This window comes from Stegodyphus dumicola, chromosome 9 (assembly GCF_044657685.1).
Source record: "Stegodyphus dumicola isolate Sdum_Otavi_A_Nest chromosome 9, ASM4465768v1".
Taxonomy (NCBI): domain Eukaryota; kingdom Metazoa; phylum Arthropoda; class Arachnida; order Araneae; family Eresidae; genus Stegodyphus; species Stegodyphus dumicola.
Window position 1 is genome coordinate 175,778,204 of NC_140776.1, and position 9,759 is coordinate 175,787,962.

The following is a 9,759-nucleotide window of genomic DNA, read 5'->3' on the forward strand; positions in this document are numbered from 1 at the left end:
CAACAATCTGATGAATATTTTAATACTGAAAAATTTTATGGATGAAAACATTAAAAGTTTTGTTAATAAAATACATTTTATAAACTTAACTCAAAATAAAATAAAAATTTAACATGAAATATTTAGAATTTTAGGTTCACAGTAGTTTCCAAATGTTATAAAAGCTATATATTAAATATGGAATTAAATTATGAAACAGAATGTTTTAAACTGTGCGCGCAAGTTGGAAACATGGCGAAAATTGTTGTCACAAAGCGGATTAAATTATAAAAATATTTGTGGCAACACAAACTTTCTGATAACTATTTCAAAAAGCAGCTATATTGTGTAGTCAGCTGTAAAAGGTTGGTAGTAATTGCTTTTAAAATAAATAAGTTATTCCAATTCTTGCAACAGTCACCTATTCGAACATCTTATAGGTTTTAAGGTGTATGAGTCCCCTTAAGACAATGAAGCAGCAATTGAAGAGATATTTTTCTTTTTTGATTATGTTTGAAGTGATGCCATAGATGCTTTAATGTCTAGCCATACTTACATGCAGAATCGTTATCGTTCTGACAAATAAAAATCACGAAACTTGAAACCCCAAGCTGCCTGAAAATTTTCTTATTGCTGTGACTTATAAAAATGGTCTTAGAATATTGAACCGAAAACGAACTAAAAAAAATTCAAATATATACTGATAGTCAGTCCACGATTCTAACTATGAAAAATACTAAACATAATTACCCGATTATTCAAGATATCTATAACATCTCTATGTCGAATCCCGATATACATCCTACTATTTCATGGGTTAAAACACTCTAAGCGGCAAGGCCGTATATATACGGCCTAGAATATTAATTGTGATATCTGTAAGAACGTATATATACGTGCATATTAAAATATGTAAACGAAATTAAGAAAATATATTAAAATAAAACAAATCCAGTTATGAAATACCAGAAGAGTTTTTGCATTAAAATCAAAAAAATAATTTTTTCTCATAGTAGTTTTGGGAAATTTGCGTTTTCTTAGCGAAAATCCTGGCCGCCCAGAGGGTTAAATAACACGTGGGAATTTCTGGAAATGAAGAAGCAGCTAAAGCATCAAAATCTGCTATTACTGACACTGACGCAGAATTAAAAAATTCCTCTTGGCTAAAATCTCAGCTAAAACATCAATCTACGGGAACAAGCACGAGAAGTCAAATGGAAAAATAGTGATAACTGGAGAAGACTCTTCCAACTCAACCCTCATATCAATACGAACAGACGTAGTACGAACTAGTATCTAATCAATAGGTTTATGGTAGGACATGGTCCCTTCCCCGCGTAATTTTAAGAAAGAAACATAGCTCCTTCTGAGCAATGTATATGTGAGGAAAGGGACGATCCTAACCATTATATCTTCAAATGTCCATTAACAAAAAACTATCACTTGAAAGTTCCTGAGACCAACATGTATCAGTGCTTGGAAAAACCATTAAAAATCAAATGACTAAGAAGAAAAATAGGACTCTCAGTCACATTCCTCGCTAGTAGAGGAGAAGAATTGTGCAATGCAATACAAGTAAATAATAACACACTGGAACTTCCAAAAATTTAATTAGAATTGACAAAATGACCTACTTTGCAAAAAGTACGGACTAGAATTGACAAAAAGACAAGAGGACCATACAACACTTCTTTACATCCAACAAAACAATTTAAATTATCAAATCTAAACAAAACAATCTAAAGAAAATCTAAAATATTCTGAAAAATAATTCACATACAAAAGGATTTCTGCATGTACTCAGTATACATTCTTTACATATACAGGCAAAAAAAATACTCTTTCATTTATATATAATCATGCTATATATATGTTTGTAAATGTGTTGTTATATGTATGCCATTATGTTTTAATATTTACTTTTATGTTCTGCATTTACCATTATGTTCTATATTTACCATTGTGCATTCGAATACGAAAGGCCCCGTATGTCACAATTATATTGTAACCAGTATGTAAAAATTGTAAATATGTCAAAATTCTTCAAAAAAATAATAATGTTCAAATAAAAATATATAAATCTAATGTATGTATTCACCGACTTTTTACTGTCTTTACATCATACTTAGTTTTGAGCTAACGTATATTAACAACCATAAAAGGAAACCAAGTAAATAAACTTAGTTAATATACAAATTTCACGAGCGCAACATTTTTCAAAACATTATTCATAGAAATCATTTAAAATAATTAATATGGACTTACTGCTTAAGACCTAAATCAGAACTAGTGAAAATATATGCAAGAGTTTAGCAGATTTGATCGGCGAATTCAAATAAAATTACATATGGTTTCATTCAATATACAGACTCACGTGCATTCAAACGTAACACCAAGATTTTTAATGCTCATACATTTTTCTAATTTTGTTTAAAGTTCTTTGATTCAACAAGAGAATATTTTGCCTTTGCACTTTTGAAATAAGAGTAGATAAATCATTCTTTCGTAGATTTTATAAAACTGAAAAAAACAATGTAAGAATACTAAGACAATGTAAGAATAAGACAATAGACTATACAATACTAAGACAATGTAAGAAAACAATGTAAGAATACTAAGACTAACTACCACAAATACTCACCTTTCATGAAAATCAAAATATAGATTGGTAATGCAGGGAAAGTGTTATCAGGCAGAATTCTTGGTAAGCAAGTATTTTACGTATATTTAAAGCATTTATTAACTATTTTCTCCCTCTTTTCTACGTGCCTTTGTAGATGCACGCCGGATACGTAATCGGGAGGGCCAAGGTTCGTCTCCTGATGTGGACATTGCACATTTTTCATGTTACCTGCTTTAAAAAAATAACACCTTAATGGTTCTGTAAGTGGCGCCTGAAGTAAAAGATGATGGACGATAATTCGTCACCACCAGGATTTGGTCCCTTCATCACCAGTCGCCCTTTAAAAGGGGGGGGGAGTGTAAAGTATTTTATCCCTCCTTTCCGCATACCTTCATGGTGTAACTGGAAACGCGCCCAACGCGTAATCGGGAGTTCAGGAGTTTGAATTCCCAAGAGGGCATTCAGAATTTCTTCAGTTTCCTCGCATGGAAAAACTCTAACCCCTTCCTGAAGATTTCAAGCACATCCGGCAGCAGGAAGTCCAATGGAACGCTTAGGGTTCATCATAGAAATTATGAGAACATCAATGAAATCAGTCATTACTTTCTCTGGTAGAACTTCCACAATGACCTACGTGGAGCAATTATAATCTTATTTTTATTATACCCTGTTCTAGAGCTACAGAAGTCCACCATAGAAACCGCTGCACTTCGAAGACAGGCCAAGAGCTGGTACAAAGGTGTTGGTAAAATTTAATTGGGTGAACCAGGCCGTGAGAGTTATATGTTTGATATGTTTAAAATCGCCCTTTTGGAAACATTTGTCGTGGTTTAAGATAACACGAGCTAGAAGCGAAACATTCGGTATCTTAAGGAGAGTTTCTGGCACTCGGGTAATATTTATCAGAATTCTGCCAGGTGTTGCTAAATGTAAATATCTCGGATTCGCATTCTTGTGCAATCGATACTATAAGGTTGCGCCCGGTTAATAATTTGAGCCAGCATGTAACTTGTTCTTTAACTGTGAAACCTTAAACTATTGGTCATCTTTTACTGTTATTATTTATTATTTGTTATTTGACTGTTATTATTTCAAGCACCTAAATCTATGTAAATCAGCCCTTCGCGCCAGAGAACAAGGGATAAATTACCTGGTGAACGTTAGTTCACCCTACATGGAAAATGCCCTTACCTCTAAATTTATTCAGTTTCAGATAAAATACACTCATGTCCATAAATTAAGAATAATGCAAAATCAGGCAAAGGAAGAGTTAGAAGCAAAATAAATTTGACTTATTTGTAAAGCTTATTTATTAAACAAAAGGTAAAGAGCAAAAAAAGTTGCTATATGTTTGATATTATTAAAAAAATTAGCTAATTTTTCTCCCTGGAGCAAATTACAAAAAAAAAAAAAAAAAAAAAAAAAAAAAACACCTATTTGCAAAAAGCCAATATTACATGGTTGGTGTGATTGTTAATACATTGTATGTCTCCCAGATGATGCTATACAGTCCGTACAACACTTAGGCATGCTGAGTATCAAATTATAGATCTGATCTTGGGGGATATTACACCACTCAAAACGCAATGCTCTCCGAAGTTCCGGTAGACATGTAGGAGGAGGTTGACGGGCTGCAACTCGTCGGCAAAGCATGTCCCCACACGTACTCTACTGGATTCAAGTCCGGTGAGAATGCTGGCCAGTCCATACGGGTGATATCCTCCGATTCAAGGCATTCGCTTACGATGTTTGCACGTGAAGACGGCCGTTGTCATCCATAAACACAAATTGTGCGCCCATGGCGCCCCGAAACAAACATACATGTTGTTCCAGAATGACGTCCCGATAGATTTGGGTTGTCATGGTTCCAATTTGAACGTGCAGGTCAGTTCTGAAACCCAGAATATTTGCATCCCAAACGAGCACTCCTGCACCACCGTAACGGTCTCGTTCAATGATGTTTTATTGGTAGTAACGGGTACCTGGAGCTTTCGATATGAAAGTCCAGCGAGAATCAGACTGCAAGCTAAACCTGGACTCGTCGGAAAACATCACACAAGCCCACTGTTGCGGTGTCCACAATGCATGCTCTCTACTCCAGGCTAACCGCAGGCGACAGTGAGTAGCAGTAAGTGGAACGCATCTGACAGGTCTACGAGCATATAGACAATCTGCCCTAAGCGTCTGTGTACGCGGTCTGCCTTGAAATTGTCGTACCAGTGGCTGAAGAGAGCTGACGAAACAGGTCTGAGGCTGTGCTCCGCCTGTTTATTTTGGCAGTAACTGCCAAATACCGGTTCTCATTCGGCGTTGTAACTCTGGGGCGTCTGTGTACGCGGTCTGCCTTGAAATTGTCGTACCAGTGGCTGAAGAGAGCTGACGAAACAGGTCTGAGGCTGTGCTCCGCGTGTTTATTTTGGCAGTAACTGCCAAATACCGGTTCTCATTCGGCGTTGTAACTCTGGGGCGACCTGTGCTGTAACGTCTACTCACATTACCATCATCTTGGAATCGTTGCCAAAGCCTGGAGATGACACCCTGGGCAATTCCAAGTTCGTCTGATACTTCCAGTTGGGTACGCCCACATTCCAAACGGCCGATAATTCTACCCCGTAAAAAATCATCCAAATGCGTCCTTTGTGTCATAACTATTCGGTTATTGCAGTGAAATGCTTACAAAGCCCCTGCGAACAATTTTACTTCTTTGCATGTATTCCTTATATATCACTCTCTTCCACTCTCGTCATTGTGACGTACCATCGGTGTCATCTGGTTAGTTCCTGAAATTTGCATATGATTCTTGAAGATTTGTGTAGTGATTTTACAGGTGATATATTTATTTTAGAGTTCGATTTCCGCGTGACTCCGAATTATCCTTAATTTATGGATATGAGTGTAAATACATTGGCAAACAAATTACAATGAGACTAACAGTGTGCAATTTTTTTGACAAGTCTATTAAATAGTCTTTGTCAAAAACTATGTCAAAAGTAAAATTAATTTCTTTGAAACTTCAACATCTTAATATTACGTTAAGCTGTTAACAGTGCATTTCAGTGACAAGTACAGAAACAAGTACAAGGCTTTAGCTTGGTACAATATTTACATGGTACAATTTTTATAATATATAGCATATTTATAGAGTTATGAAGCTGTACAATTAATCGTAGGTACATGAATGATCTATGAAAATTATATTGCTATATCAATGTATTTAGTTACAGAAGACTTTTAAGACTACATGAACAAATAAAGCTTGTTTTTCAGTTCTATACTTATACTATTTTGCCTGATACAAAATAACACAGTAATAATATAATCAGAATTACCTATACTAGTACAAATCAATACATACTACACCCTGTATGACCATGTATGATGTTACCGTCAATAAACACCCGATGCGATCCTTATTGGACGCAGGGAGTGGGGTAGCTCAACTAAATAGTTGCGAGTACCGGACGCATATTTTACAAGTGCACATCTATGTAGCCACCGAGGGAGGGGCTTCTAGGATGGACCAATGGGCATCCGGTAATATTTCTCTTACGTCACATGACCTTTCACGTGTTTTAAGATTTATGCAAGATTGCTAGAAATACTCTGACACGCAATTTTCTGTACAAAATAATTAAAGCATCGTCGATTTCTTCTGAAAATGTTTTATGCAAAAGTTAAATCAAATATAAGCAATTGTAAAGATTTCACTACCTGGTTGAAAGAATTTGAAATACATACAAACATATGTTGGATACTCCGCAAAAATATGCATGTGAAATATTACTTAATAAGTGGTAAATAAGATGAAGAGAGAAATATGTGATAAACATGAGCCCAAATGCTGTCTATACATAAAACTATGCATATGAGAAAAATATTTACACCAATTATGTATGTAAATAGAAATCAGCACCTTTTTTGCAGTCTATATGAAAAACATGTTATATAATAATAGCCAATGCAGAATTTTATTCAAAGTGAAGTTTACTAATTTGCATTCGTATATATTTAGTGCATTAAATTTCACATTTAATAACTGTTCACTCTTAAATATACTGTCTACACAAGAAATGCTCATCAAACAGAATAAATGTATCTTAGTCACAACGAATATATTTAATTTATTCATATATAACTTTTAGTGTTAACAATGGATATAATCAAATCATACACAATATGTATTCTAAATCTTACGCTTTCAAAATCAAAAGAATGCAAGCACTGAAACAAGAAAACAGTAGATTTGTTGTAACACTTCCAGTCCTTCTCATCTCAATTAAAAAAACTATACACTTGAATTCTCTTAATCCACGGATGTTAGTAAATGCATAATATTCGAAGCTAACTGTAGCTTGAGTCATTTTCTCGACGTAAAGAGCGATAATAATATACCGTGAGCATCAATCCAAATATTATTGCGTGATAAAAAATCGCGAAAGTGAAATTTTAGCGATTAATTAAACTCATGAAACGAAAGCATTACGAGATTTTGTACTATTAAGCCATACATTCATAACTACGAAACAAATGCCAATTAAAAGATAAACAGCATACGCTTACATGCACGAAGATTTAGCGTCACAAGAGCAATAGAAGCTGATTGGCCAATTTTCGAAACCCCTCCCTCAGTGGCTACGCTGATGTGCACTTGTGAAATATGCGTACCGGACGATATCCGATTTGTCATAAAAAGCCGTAAGGCCCTGCATTTACCTGTTATTATTTATTCGCATCGCCACAAGTGGGCATTAACTGAAGAGCACGAGCTGGCCCTTTATGTTAAATTTGAGTTTAAAAAAATCTGATGTGTACACCACATGACTTCCTTGTACGGAATATTAAATTATACGCCTTTTTTCTTGCATTTTATTTAAACTTAATAGATTGAATTAAACCTACTTCGCCGACAGCGCATAAACCACAATAGAATAAATGCATTCTTTAAAATTCACTTTGTTTACCATAGCGACACTCTGGCGCTAGGTTCACTTAACAGTATTATATTTCGTTCATATTATAACTCAGAATGCACAAAATGTCATTTAAAGAATTATCTAATCGTTGCCACATGTTCTATTCAAATACTATAATAAAGCTAGAACAATGTATAAAAGAAATTAAGCAAATAAAACAAAAAAAAAAAAAAAAAAAAAAAAAAAAAACAGTTTTTCACAGACGATTGAGTAATTCTCATTGAATTAATTCAGTTCTCACTTCGCAAGAAGGCAAAAATACATAAAAACTCAAAATATCTATGTTAAAAATTAAGAAGTAAATCTCAAACGCTTATTTCCTCGAAAAAATTCCAGAAAGAATTAAGCATGATTTAATTGGCAATAATAAATGAATGCGTTATCTTTGTTTTTGCGAAGCTAATTTTCTCTAGATTGGCAACAAATCCACTAGTCTCCTGTTTCAAATGTAAACATCAATATCCGCCATTAAAACAGGCTTAGCGGCAATTAAACAACTTTAAAATTGCTGATAATTCTAAAAATATTGCACACAAATATACTAAAGGCATAAAATCCTTAACCGGAATATAAAAACAATATAATTCAATCATTTTTAAAGAAAAAAATGTACAATTTACAAACATATAAGAGTAAAGAAACTGAGATCACTGAGCCGGGTAAGAGAGTGGATATATATATAAATATATTTATGTACATTAGGTGCGGCCGATTGCAACCAAAATACGAGGTGCACATCTACATGTTATACCAGTCCTATATACAAAATTTCAACGTTCTGAGGCTACTCGTTTTTGAGTTATGCGAGATACGTACGTATGCACGAACGTACGTACGTTCGTACATAATTTTTACTGTACATTAACTGTACATTAATACAGTTTTATAATTTTTTTGAAGGAAAAGAGTATTTTATTCTGTCCTTACGTACATATATCATGCAAAAACATCGTTAAATTGCATTCGATAGCTGTCAAAATGGATATTTTCGTTGAAATATGCTGCCTGAAACTTTTCGCGATTACAATACTTCCTTTTTACTTCGTACAAGGAAGTAAAAAGGTGGCCATTTTATAATGGAAGCACCCAACAGGTGGCTGCCGTTTCCTTTTATGAAGGGACGGACAGTTACAACCCTGACTTCTCGAGGATTCGAACCCAAGCCCATCGCTATGGCAGTCGGGGTCACTATCCACTCTACCAGCTGGGCGGTAAAACCCAAAAATGTAAGTAGACTGCGCACAAAAAAAAAAAAAAAAAAAAAAAAAAAAAAAAAAAAAAAAGGACAGTTCTATAGCTCCCGTTCTACTGGCCAATTGATAAAATTCAAATTGTGTTTTTCATGTCTCGAAAGCGCGACTTAGAATATATATTAGATTTATCTATAGCATTGTTCTAACATAAGTATTTTGACACAAAATCGGACTTTTTCTGCAAATGGCATGCCCATTTTTTTTTTTTTTTATATATTTCGATTTTACGACTCAAACTATGCCTAGATAATAAATTTTGTAAAATTTGGTGCGAAATTTACGGAGAAATTCAAAAATTTATCTTGACGAATTTTTTTTTTTCAGTTTCGCCAAGAATAATTCACTTGGCGAACTTCTTAATATATGGCAACCAATTTTCATTTCCCTTCCATTATGCCGGAGCGGAAAAAAACGCACCTTGTTCCTACCTTTTTACATTGTGTATGAGCGGAAAGAAAGTCACATTGTTTCTACTTCCGAATAATTTTAGTAAAGTGTTTAAACCACATTTGATGTTTTATCGCTTTCAACAAATATGCCAAATTTCAAGTATAAATTTCAGTATATAAATTCACGTATATCTTCGGAAATTTTGAATAAAAATTGTAATTTTTTGCAAGGTATGCTTAGAAATACTTCTACTTTAAGATGATGGTAAAAATTTCATAGATTATAATTCAAAATTGTTTTTGAAAAATTTCTAAATAATATTTTAAAATACAAATTTTAGAAATAAATCATAAAAAAGGGGTGAATTTTATTTGGAATGAACCTGAATTTTGAAATGTGGAAGGAAGAATCAGATAAGCTTAATACAAAAAGAGATATTAATAAATATATACCAAATTCAATTAACACTGTGGAGCTAAAATTTTGAGAGCTCATTTTTTAAAAACTACTCGTGCGATTTTTACAAAATTTGATAGTTTGG